Source organism: Pleurodeles waltl, chromosome 2_2, assembly GCF_031143425.1.
Source record: "Pleurodeles waltl isolate 20211129_DDA chromosome 2_2, aPleWal1.hap1.20221129, whole genome shotgun sequence".
Classification (NCBI taxonomy): Eukaryota; Metazoa; Chordata; class Amphibia; order Caudata; family Salamandridae; genus Pleurodeles; species Pleurodeles waltl.
The window spans coordinates 828,814,805-828,828,193 of NC_090439.1; the positions used below are offsets into that span (position 1 = coordinate 828,814,805).

The 13,389-nt window shown below is 48.9% G+C and overlaps 1 protein-coding gene across 7 annotated transcripts in view; it reads right to left on the reverse strand.

Moving 5' to 3' along the window:
* The window catches only part of LOC138274052 (membrane-spanning 4-domains subfamily A member 4A-like), a 773,612-nt gene that overhangs the window by 165,740 nt on the left and 594,483 nt on the right, over positions 1-13,389 (reverse strand). The gene's annotated exons all lie outside the window — the stretch shown is intronic.

The following is a 13,389-nucleotide window of genomic DNA, read 5'->3' on the forward strand; positions in this document are numbered from 1 at the left end:
CCTAAACTGCAGACTCAATAATTTCTTCAATACGAAATAGAATACCCTGTTCCTGCTTGTACATTGCCTATTGACCAATATGAAGTGGTCATGTATACCGATGGCTCTGCGCAACCGGCGGTTGGGACTAAACAACAGTATTCTGCTGCATGTGCGGTGGTGAGCGGCACTATGGAGGGGGAAGTGTTCTGCCCCCGACATACTTATACTAAAACCTTGGGAGATTGCACGGCACAGCTGGCTGAGCTCAAAGCTCTATTGTTAGCGTTGGAGCACGCGGATCCGGCACTTTTAACCTTGCTGGTCTGTGACTCCTACTACTGTGTGCAGTCTTTCAACGAATATTTACACTATTGGAAGATGAATGGGTTCAGAGATTCTAAAGGCAACACCATTAAGCATAAAATGTTGTGGGGTAAGGTTGCGGATCTAAAGGAAACGCTTCCTAATGTCCATGTTGTGCATACACTTGGACACCAGCGCGTTGGAATACACGTTGCTGGGAATACTTTGGCTGATGAAGCCGCGAAATCGGCAGTGGCTGTCGCCACAGTAGCCGCAGTGACTCGTTCGAGTTCAAAACCAGACAAAGAAATTTCAGCTGCCATAAAGGCTACGGCTGATGGCACGCCTTTTCCTAAAGGATTTCCCTCGAAATATAGTTACTGCTTGAATGGTGCGCTACATGCTACTGTTACAATTCCAGGCATTGGTGTACGTGAAATTCCCAATAAAATTGAGAGACCTCGATTGATTTCTGCAGCACATGAGGGGGTGGCTTCTGCACATGCTGGGGTGGCTGCCACAATTTCACTTTTACAGGCTCGTTACTGGTGGCCTGGTCTCTATAAAGAGACGAAACAGTATGTCCTTTGTTGTGACATTTGTCAACAAATTAAGACATCGTCGGCTAGACGCCCGCAGCAGACGCCCCTTCTGATTTCAAACGAACCATTACAGTGTGTGTACTTGGATCATTGTGGTTCGCAGACACCAGATAGTGCATACAAATATATATTGGTTGCTGTAGATTCGTGCTCCAGATTTGTATGGGTATGGCCACAACGCTCGGCTGACGCTCGCACTGTTATTAAAGATTTGCGCATCTTTGTCGATATATTTGCAGTTGCGGCTTTTCATTCGGACCAGGGCCCTGCTTTTGCCTCTAAGGCATTCAGGGACACCATGGCTTCGGTGGGGGTCCAACTCCAATTCTCGTCTCCATTTCATCCAGAGGGAAATTCTGTCGTGGAGCGTTTAAATCGTGATTTAAAGCCGTCCTTAACGGCCAGAGTTATAGGTACGGGTCGTGGTTGGCTAGCCCACCTATATGGAGTACAGAGAGCACTTAATAACTTGCCTAGAAGGTCACTGGGGGGTCGTACTTCATATGAGTGCCTGTTTGGAACACAAATGTATGTTCCTGATCTAGATGGTCCTGGTGTGGAGGCGGCAGATACGCCCTTTGACATAAATGATCGTGTCACTGTTTTGCAGGATTTACAACAATTCCGTGAAGATAACTCTTCTGCCAATGCTGCCTCCTCAGGAATTAAAGATGAGCCAGTAACACCTACTGGTTGGATACCCAGGATTGGGGATCTGGTGCGTGAAAAGGTCACAGTTAAAAAAGAATTTGGTCCTTCTTATCGAGAACCTGTCCCTGTGTTAGGGGTAAGCGGCACGAGAACTGTGATTTTACCGCCGCTGCGAGGGGCCAAAGGAAATCGCTTTGTTTCCATTGATGATGTCAAGTTACAACATGTGGCCGATTCTGCACAGCAGACCAAGAGGGACACCCAGTAGTTCCGGAATCCCTCTCACTACTGGGGATGGGGTCCCGCTGCAGGTGATTTTCACCGACACTGTTTCCTCTCCGAGCTTGGGGAGGGTGGATGATGATCTTGCGATCGTTCCACCAACGGCGATTAATATGGAATCTTGTGATCAAATTGCTGTACGTTCTACTGATGTTTCTGAACATGTGGTTTATAGCGTGCCACGGCGGGAGCCTCCGTCTGCTTCTTCGTTCAGAGTTGCACCTTTTGCTAGAACTGCTTCTGGCTGCTTCAACGACGCTGATAATGATGGGTCCGGCTCCTCGTCTTCGATGTCTTCTGTCCACGGTCCACAACGGCTGCTGGGATGGCTTAAACGAACGTATTTTGTTTTTCCTTGGAACTATTTTTGGCTATTTTTGGCCGTGATGACTATATTATTATGGTTGGGATTTGTGGTTACTTTTTTTCTGATAATACATGGTCATTTACTTCCTGATCGATCTGACATTGAGCACGTGGAGACTGTGTTGAAACCACATTTTTCGTCTCATATGGTTCGAAGAGACTTGTCCACAGTGAACATTTCTGCTATACCAGTTCCGGATGGAATTGTGTGGGATAAAGTAATGTTTGATATATATGGTCCCACTGAATTGATTCAAATACCGTATGTCCTCAAATTATCAATGAATGATATTGTTATACCTGGCATTGTTTCTGATGATTGGGATGTGAAGACAGTAGATTCTATGCTAACGGATTTGCAATATTATACTGTCTATGACGATGAAGATGCTTACCAGTTTAGAGATAATCATGGTGACATGTTTTGTTACAACTATTATGGACACCACTTTATTCATAAAGCTAGTAGCCCTAAGTCCATGTTTAATTATGTGCAATGGGAACATTGCTCGACTCCTCCACAAGGGAGTTCAAAAACGTATTATGACCAATTTGCATATTTTACGGGGCATGATCCACGTAATGCTAGGTCATACTATTTTAAAGTTACACCGTATTCTAATAAGCAAATGTTATTGACCGATACTAAATTACTGTATTCTAATTTGTTTGTATCTAAACTGTCGGTCGAGGGATATGAATACTGGTTCAAAACTGTTGACTTGAAAAGTGTTTGGGGTACGAAAAATTGGCAAATGCGAGGCAGGGACACGTTATTTAGAGCATGTATTATCCCTGTACAGATGATTTTCCTCAATGACACAGTACAACAGACTAGCTGTTTGGGCTTAGCAACGATTAAGGAGTTAACTTTGCCTAGTATACCTGTCCCTTCTAAATTAACAAATTGGCAGCACTATGTGAATGCTACTTTCAGTGACTTTACACATTGGGTCCAGAATGGTACACTTAACACTTCATCGTTACATCCAGGCGGGTGGTTATTATGGCCTGTAGACACTAATATGTGTCATCAACGTTTTGTCACCTCTTCAGGGGGGTTCAGGACTAGTAGGGCAGACCCTCGTTACGTTTCACCAGAACATGCTGATATTATAACTACATACATTGTGGGGAAGCTTTGTCAGCAATGGTTGAAGTCCTCCACGCTGGATGCAGTTAAGTCACATCTCATGTTACTGTCTAATGATACTGATTTACAAGATTTTTTGTCAGGTCCCAGAGTACCACAGAAGAAAAGGTTCTTATACGAGGTTTATAATGAGATTTGGAAGCTTTCACAACAAGAGGCTGCAGCCCGGTTGAGGCAGATTGATCAAGAAAATCTGATGCAGACCTTGTCTGTTGTTGATAATGGCATGCATACCCTTTCTGAACGTGTTTACACGATTGACAGCATTGTTTCCTCTGCCATTGACATTATTAAATCGGACATGTCTTCTTTATATCATGGGCAGAGTCAGACGCGGTCCATCATGCAGCTGGGTTGGACTCTTCAGACCTTGAAGGCGGGTCGCGTTCCATGGCAGCACGTTCGTGCCAGAGAGATCTTTATCTCTTTTAATTTGACTCGTCAACAACAACTGATGGCTAAAAAGGAAGCGACATATGTTATGTTAAATATTGAAAAATTTGAGAAACTGCCTTTCACGGTAGCTGAGATTCCGTCAGCTGAATGGTTGATCCATGGGGTTATTAATTTGCCTATCTCTACTTTGCAATTTACTTCGTGTTTGAAGCACATTCCGGTGGGTAGATATGAACTATTGGGAGACAGTTACATACATGAGGTGTGGGACCTTCCCTTTCAGTACAGATGTGTTAATGGTTTGAAGGAGGTTTTTCTTAGCGGCAGCGAATGCGAAGCTTCTGTCAGCCATTCAATGGTTTGTAAACAGCTGTCCTTGCACAGTGCGTGTAACGCTTCGATTGCTAACTTAGCTTGTTATCTGAAGGGAGTTCCAGTCCCGGTTATTAAAAACACTTTCCAGGTGCTTTCTAACGGCAGTTACATTGTTCTTAACAGCGAACGCTGCTGTGGCATGCGTGCCGGAATAGTTTACATCGTCGTTGTCAACAAGGCCGTTACGTGCTGCGGGAATGTGTTGTTTCCCCCCACTCAAATTAGGGAGGTAGCGGACATCTGGCCTCATATTGCTACTTCCAAGGTTGATTTCGACAAGTTGAGTCGGCTAAAAGCTTTATTGTTTCAAAAGCATGTGGCCCTTACATCTGCTAGCGAGACCTACGCACTTCAGGTGGCAAGGTCATCGGCGGAGATACAGTCCCTTTTGAATACTAACTTTCCGACTCACTTCGGTGAACTTGTGGGACGTATATTTAATGCATCCAGCACTGTTGGTATTGCACATTTTTTCAGAGTCGTTGGTATTGGTTTTGCTCATACCTTCTCTTCCATATTCGGTTTGATACCTTCGGCTATACATTCTATTTTCGGAAGCATTTTTGGGGGTTTCCCGATTACTTTGGCTTTATTGGCTGGAGTCTTGCTGTTATTGCTATTTTTTCGCAATGGCTGTCCCGTCACAACGAGATCCTGTACTGCTGCTCCCATCAGCGCAGCTGTGTCGTGAACGCATGATGCAGCATTTTGGAGCAACACTCCTGGGACATTTGGAGTGCGACTGGTCTCTGTCATTCAGACCGGTTTTGGATTGTGTGCAACCCGTGTTTCGATGCCTTTGGTGCTCGTTTGAACATGCACTGGCTCTCTGTCTCTCATTGCAGCGCCCTCCAATGGTCGATACTGATCTGTTGATGTTTCCGATTAGGGCTCATTCCCAGACTTGTGCACTAGGGATGCGCTTGCTTCGTGAGACAGTTTATGAGATTCCCTTCCTGGAGGAAGATGGTATTGTCTCTTTCATAGGCCCTGCACGGGGTGCCGCCCTGAATGGTTTTGGGGCTTTGGATCACACCTGCTCCATGGTACTTTGTGGCGTGGATCTTCCGATATTGACATATATCGAAGTGGAGGAACTCCTGCGTTCTATTGCTTCTATCTGACGATTGGATTTTTACGAAATTGACACTATATTGAATTTGGTTTTATGACCACATGTTACCTAAATTTATGACTTTGTTGTCTTCTCACCTTGTCGAAATACTTGTTTTAGGTATTGTTTATATTTAGGGCATCCTTTTATATTATTGGAACCACTTGCTACCGACAAGGGGAGGGTGTAGTGTGGTTAGTTTTACGTATTCTTTGCGCTTTAGCTTCAGGCTTTAGGCCTTTGTGCATTTTGCCCTGAATATATTTTATTCATTTGCTGACAGCTTAGAGCCTTTGTGCACTCTGCTCTACATGCTTTTTATTAGGCTTCGTACTGTTATTTTTCAAATAGCCAGTTCTACGGTGTTGTTTTTTATTCATATCACACTGTTTTGCCTACTTCAGCACTGGAGTTCTCCATAACATATTTACTCTGTGCTTCAGTCAAGGATACAGTCTGGTACATTGCCGATAGACGTGGTAAGAGTTTAGACTTGGCATTCCTGCGTAGGGACATTTTGTGATCACGATGACATGTTAGTTATAAAATCACTTCCTTGTCCCAATACACGCAAGAGGGAGATTCCGACCAGGGAACCACAACTTGACGCTGACTGCCTCGTTGCAGATGCTGAACCAAGATCACAGGTCTTTGCTCAGGTATGAGGGCTGATATCCCCATAGTGATTCTAATAGGCAAGCTAGAAGCTTAACATGCTGTGATGCTCTAGATAGAACAAGCAGAGGGAGAGTAGAAACTGTTTTGACAATATGATAGCTTTGTTTTTATGTTTTACTCTCCTGGTAACTATCACAATCCTACTGTGTTGTATCGTTCTGGTTATTGCGGCTCACGCCTTAATATCTAAAATACAGTCGTTTTATTAAAATATTATATAAAACTTATACTGTCTTTGTCATTTGTATATGAGATCATATTGGAAATAAGAGAGTTGGTTTGGATCTAAGTAACCACGACTTCCCTGAGAAGTTCCAAAGATGTCATGCGCTCGGCTGCCAAATCATTCCTTCCACATGGGAGAAATGAGGTACTGCTAGTTAGCCGGAGCAAAAAACGGATTTAGGGTGACAGAGTTCTTTACACGTGGGTCAGACTCAGTCCCCCACACCGTTATCGATCCTGCTACCTAGAAATCCAGTAGTCTCATTTAGAATAATGAGAGCCCACGCGACACACACACATATCCTATATCTTTAAGCACATACCTAGAGAACAAAATGCCAATGGAAATGAGCCCGACTTTCAACACCTGCTACTCACACTACGAACTGGTTCTTCCTACACACAAGATATAGCATGGCAAATGTATAATGCAATATATGCATGGTGAATGTTAATTTTCCTTTTCCCCCTTTTCTCTATAGGTTATTTTTGAATATATATCATTAATCCTATTTTATTTGTTCATCGAAATAGTTAGTAATTTCGTTAATATAATTTTTTTTATATGTTTGTATATTCTACAAATCACATGTCAGACAGGAAACATACTTCGGTAACATGTGAAACTATTAGATTCCCTTATAACCTGCTTTATGAGATAAGACAACATTCATAGCTTGATAAGATGAAACTATGTAACATTATACTGTTTTGTATCACTTGACTTTAAATATGTGAAAATCAATAAATAAATAGACAAAAAAAAGAAAAGTCTACCCAGTTCTGAGTGGAGAGTTTGGTGCTGTCCCTGAACCTCTGACAGCACAAACTTGGCAAGCAAAGCAATTTTCATGGGTTTGTATCTGTTTTGATCCTTAGGATCCAATGCAAGGAGTGTGTCCCTACCCACTAGCAGCCAGCCACTTGCCAATGTCATCTCCCACCACATAACTTGGCACTACATTTTTGAGTATACGAACCTTTATTTCCCCAGCAGGTCCTGCATGTATGCTGCCACCATCACTGCTGGACTCCGACTGTCTAACCTTAATATCCAGTTCCTTGAGGCTCCGTTCATGAGGCAACAAAAGTTTATTTTCAGCCAAGGCTCTCTCAGCTGCAGCCAAGGCTCTCTCAGCATCACTTTGCTTGGCTGCTCTCTCAGCTTCAGCCTGTTTGGCTTCTCGACCTGCTCTCCTCTCCTCCTTTTGAGTTTCAATTTTTAACCTTGACATTTGTAGTTGAAATTCCCTCTCTTCCCTCCTTTCCTCAGCGGTCAGGCCATGGCTAGAGACGCTGCTCCCTGGTTTAGCAGGGGACACAATTTCAGGGGTAAGATTCCCCACTCTTGGCAAGAAATCCTCTTAGGGGACATCCTCTGGACCCTCCTCCTCAACATTCTCATCTGAATGGGCTTCTGCTTAGCCCCTCAGAGCCTTTTGCTATTCCTACTTTCTGGAGGCACCCTGGGTAGGTATTCCCATCCCCTTGCAGAACCCCTTCAGCTGTTTAACTGTGTATGTCTTCAGCTTGGCTAGATCAGAATCTTCATCTCCTGCTTTAGACCCAGCCAGAGACATGTTTAATGAAGATATAGTTAACAATCAGGCAGAGAATAAAATTACACGGTGCCCTGTTCAGCGGTGCTTGAGGTGGCGGTGACCTGTTCAGAGGTGCTTGGAGTGCCGGGCTCCTTTGCAGTGACTCAGCTGCTGGCGGTCCTCGCTGTCCCAGCGGGGCTTGTGCTGGCGGTCCTCTCGGTCCCAGCGGGGCTTGTGCTGGCGGTCCTCTCTAGCCCAGCGGGGCTTGTGCTGGCTGTCCTCTCTGGCCCAGCGGGGCTTGTGCTGGCAGTCCTCTCTGTCCCAGCGGGGATGATGGCGGTGGCCTCCTGGGCAGTGGGAATGATGGCTGTGGCCTCGTGGGCAGCGGGGATGATGGCGGTCTCCTCCGCCGTGCTGCCCTTCCCAGACTTTCCTGGTTTCTTGTGTCCCTTCCCCACCTTGGAAGGTGTTGCAGCTGACTCCACACTCCCACCGGGACCCCTGGGAGCGGCTTTGGTGGCTGGAGTCTTCCCCCTCTCCCACCGGGCACTGGCCAACCTTTGATGCTTCACAGGTGGGGGACTGTCTGTGCTGTGGCTCTTTGCCACACTGGCTGCCCTGGTGGCTGGTGCACTCCAGATTCCGGTGACTACAGGCACCACTAGTCCCGGAGATGTTGTGGCTGAGGTGCTAGTTCGGGACCTAGGAGACGGACGGGGTGGGGGAGGTGTGGGAAAGAGGTCAAGGTTGGACAGGAAAAGTTTTTTGGAGACACTGGGACGGTTAGCTGGAGGGGGTTTGGGAGTGGAGGAAGAGGTTGTGGTTGTAGGAGGTGTTCATTTGCTGAGTTTGGATGAAGGTGCATGCGCTGGAGGCTGTTGTGAGGTGGATGGCTGTTGGGTGGGTGTGTGCCTGCGTTTGTGTATCTTGGGAGGGGGCGTCGCAGACACACTGGGAGAGGATACAGGGGACGTGTGAATGGTAGTGGGGGTGGTGACTGCACGTGAGCGGGTGTGATGGTGTGTGTGCTGGTGATGGCAGTAGTGGCTGTTGATGTAGTGCATGCAGGTGGGAGGGAGACGAGGAGGAGGGGGACAGAGTGGAGACAGTGGATGTTGGTGTGTCTTCATGTGTGTGATGCTTGCGTGAGTGCCTGTGGGATGTGTGGTGCTTATGTCTGCCTGAGCTTCCCTTGTGTGTTGACGTGTGTGCATGCTGGTCTGAAGGTGTGCTTGGGATAGGCTGGGGTACAGGGGTTGGGTCTGGGTGGAGGAAGTTGGAGGGGGAGGCTAGAGACAAGGACAATGGCTGCCATCAGTGCTGAGGCCAGAGTCTGAAAAGCTTGCTGTAGGGCCGCCTGACCAGAATGAATGCCCTCCAGGAATGCATTTGTTTGTTGCAACTGCCTTTCTACACCCTGGATGGCATTCAAAATGATAGACTGCCCAACTCTGAGGGACCTGAGGAGGTCAATGGCCTCCTCACTTAGGGCAGCAGGGGTGACTGGGGCAGGGTCTGAGGTGCCTGGGGCGAAGGTGATGCCCACCCTCCTGCGTGAGCGGGCACGGGGCAAAGGCTGAGGAGCTGCTGGGAGGGCGGTGCTGGTGGGGGGGGTGGAGGCTGTACCTGTAGATGCTGGGGTACAGATGTTGCCGCCACCCAAGGGAGCTCCCATCAGAGGACGAGTCCGTGTCGTTGGTGTCAGCTCCTGTCCCCGCCGTGGAGCTCCCCTCGCCCTCCGTCCCACTGGTGAAGTCCGAGTCCGTAGTTTCGCCCTCCAGGGCCATGTGGGATGCAGCTCCCACATGCTCCGTTGCCACTGCTCCTCCCCCTGATGATGCTAATGCACACAAGAACAGGGAGACCACAAAAAGGGGGGGACAACAGAAGAAAGACGTGTTGAGTGCATGCATTACCGCTACCATTGGCGGACACGACAGACACAGAAACCCCCTGCACTACGCCGCGCTCTTGGGCTCCACTGTTCAATTCCAGGGAAATGGCCTACTAGGCTGTGGATGACATTTGCACACATGTATGACACAGGGGCATGACTAGGTGTACTTGGCACTCTACAGAGGTGGGGTGGGGTGCCACATGGCCTGCCTTACGGAGGGACCTTGCCTACTAAACTCACCCTGGCCTAGGGAAACCCACAGCCCACCTCCCCCGCCCAGACCCCTCCACTGCGTGCCAAATCAGCAGGATGAGAGTGTACTCACCCCCTTGTGGCTGCTGTGATGCCCTCAAGCGCTCATCCTGTCCGGTTACGCCACCGCCAGGATCCTGAACATCAGGGGGGTCATGTTGCGACGGGCACCCCTCCTACGTTGAGAGGCCATCCCCAGCTGAGCCTCCGCCGTCTTCTTGCTCCAGTGGCGAATGTCCTCCCATCTTTTCCAGCAGTGGGTGCTACGTCTGTGGTAGACCCCCAGGGTCCGGACGTCCTTGGCGATGGCACGCCAAATATCTTTTTTCTGGTGGGCGCTGACCTACATGATTTGTACAGGGGGATGAGAAACTTATTACCAACTGCACCGTCACAGTTATTGGGCCCCATCCCTACCCTTGGCATGTGGCACATGCACTCACCGTCGTTTCATGCACGCCGCACTCTACCCCCTTCCTTCTTACATCCACCCCTCTCCACACAGGCATAGCCCATACAGCCTCCTCCGAGGGTACTTACCTGTTTGTCTGGAGGACCGTAGAGTAGTGTGTACTGGGGGAGGACCCAATCCACGAGTTTCTCCAACTCCTCCGATGTGAAGGCAGGGGCCCTTTCCCCAGACACTCGAGCCATTTTCTCTTCCAGACCGAGGTCACAGCAGCACTTGAAGTGTAGGTCCTCTCCTGTCGAAGATCAGATATCGAGTGATTGAACAGATAGAAAATTACAGTCACGTCCGCGGCGGTGCGTACCGTCACCGCCGGCATACATCGTCATTGGCTCCTGGGACCCATAGGGTCCAATGTTAACCAAATCAGCATAGTGCTGCGGTCTTTGACCGCCTACTGCGACAGTGTACAACGCCAGCGCAGTTACCTCACATCCTATTGTCCCACTTTACCGGTCAGGCAGCCGCTATTTCAGGGGCCCACATGGCTTCATTTTTAACTGCGTCACACATACCTAGACCTAGACTCAACACACATACAGGCCACTTTTTGGATTATGATTGATGTTCTGTGTAAGCTGTGGGTACGTACCTCTGAGTTGTTTGACTCTGTGCTCGCTGTTGTCCTTCATAGGCAAGTCCGCTGGGACATGTGAGGAGATGGCGGCCTCCTCCGGTGTACCGACCATTGGTGGACCTGTTGACAATAGAGGAAAGACAGGTGATGATCACCTACAGGCTTGACCGTGCCACATTCCAGGAACTGTGTACCCAGCTGGAGCCAGACTTGATGTCAGCTATCCGCCATCCCACAGGAATCCCCCCTCAAGTGCGGGTGCTGTCAGTGCTCCATTTCCTTGCAAGTGGGTCATTTCAAACAACAGTGGCCATAGCCTTAGGGATGTCCCAGCCTATGTTTTCCAACGTGTTGTCCAGAGTGTAGTCTGCCCTGCTGAAAAACATGCGGAGCTACATCGTTTTCCCTCAGGTGGAGAATTTGCCTACAGTGAAAGGTGATTTCTATGCCCTGGGACATATCCCCAACATCATAGGTGCCATTGATGGGACACATGTGGCTTTGGTCCCCCCCCCACAGGAGTGAACAGGTGTACAGAAACTGGAAGAGTTATCATTCGATGAATGTACAGATGGTATGTTTGGCCGACCAGTACATCTCCCATGTGAATGCCAAGTTCCCTGGCTCAGTGCCTGTCGCCTACATCCTGCGGAATAGCAGCATCCCTTATGTTATGGGTCAACTCCAGAGGCACTGTGTGTGGCTATTAGGTGAACACCTAGAAGCAAGACAGTGGGAATGGTTGTCTGGGTCGGTGGATATCCCTACAGGTTAGTGTGTGTCTAACAGTTGTCCCTCACCATTTGCGGGTGTCTCTGGTTACCCCAACCTGTCATGGCTACTGACCCCAGTGAATCCCAGGACAAGGGCAGAGGAACGCTACAATGAGGCCCATTGGCGAACTAGGAGGGTGATCGAACGGACCTTCGGCCTCCTGAAGGCCAGGTTCAGGTGCCTCCATATGACAGGTGGATCCCTATTCTAATCACCAAAGAAGGTGTGCCAGATCATTGTGGCCTGCTGTATGCTTCACAACTTGGCCTTTGTGACATAGGTTTGATGACATTACAAATGAAAGAGCTTTTCGCCACAGTAATGGCTAATACACTATTTCGAAATCACAGACTGACTCCAGATTGTTTTGTGCTTTAAGGGTGTTTATTTTAGTGCTCAATATTGGAGGGGGTAGCAAAATGTTGAGGGGTGATGGCGGAGGAATGTCCATGGCAGAGTCCAGTCTATTAGTCTCACAGGTGCATTGCACAAATGGGCATAGGAAGTGGAGCAGGGGCAGTTTAAGGATGGACAGGGTGACAAAGTGGGACAGAAGGAAGACATTCAGGGTGGTCTCATTTCTTTACAGGGGTCTTGGCATTGTTCTCTGTCTTTGTCCTGGATCTCAGGGACCGTTTGTGAGGTGGTTCTCCCTTTGCAGGGGGTGGGGTGCTGGTGTGGTGGTCCTGTGGCGGTGCCTCCTGTCCACTAGCGCTGGCAGAGGTGGTGGGCAGTTCATCGTCCATGCTAGTGTCAGGGGCCCCTTGTAGTGCCACAGTGTCCCTCCTGGAGTTGAGTACGATGGTGCCCAGGGTGGAATTGATGGCTCTGAGTTCCTCCCTGAAGCCCAAATACTGTTCCTCCTGCAGGCGCTGGGTCTCCTGAGACTTGGCCAGTACCGTTGCCATTGTTTTCTGGGAGTGGTGGTAGGCTCCCATGATGGAGGAGAGGGCCTTGTGATGAGTGGGTTCCTTTGGCCTGTCTGCCCCCTGTCGCACAGCAGCCCTCTCAGTTCCCCTGTGTTCCTGGGCCTCCGTCCCCTGGACCATGTGCCCACTACCACTGCCCCCAGGTCCCTGTTGTTGTTGGGGTGGTGGGTTAGCCTGGGTTCCCTGTAGTGGTGGACACACTGCTGATTGACGTGTCCTGGGGACGGAGGTATGAGCCCACTGGGTGGGTGCTGTGCTGGTGTGAGGGAAACCGACTGTCCCGAGGTCCCCGATGGGCCGGGCTGGTCATCTAGATCCAGTTGGACAGAGGTGCTGTCATCACTGTGGGCCTCTTCTGTTGGTGGTGTGGACAGGTGTGGACCCTCCTGTCCGGTGACGTTGGGCAGGGGTCCTGCAGGGGTATAAAAGGATGTTCATTACATGTGTGTGTGGCATGGTGTGCAATGGGCGGGTGACCGTGTACCCCAGTGTTTGCATTCCTGTGTGGGACCTTGTGTGATGATGGTTTATGGGGGTGTATGGGTATGTGTAGCGGCCATGCTTTAGTGATGGGTGCCCATGCTTTGTTGTTGCATGCCGGGCTTGGTGTTAGAATGTGTGGCTTGTGATGTTGGGACATTTGTGAGGAGTTAAAGTGATGGGGGTGGTGGGGGTATGTGCTGGTAAGCAGGTAGGGCGGGGGATGTAATATTTAAGATTTGACTTACCAGAGTCCATTCCTCCACCTACTCCTGCGAGGCTCTCAGGATGCAGAATCGCCAAGACCTGCTCCTCCCATGTTGTTAGTTATGGGGGAGGAGGT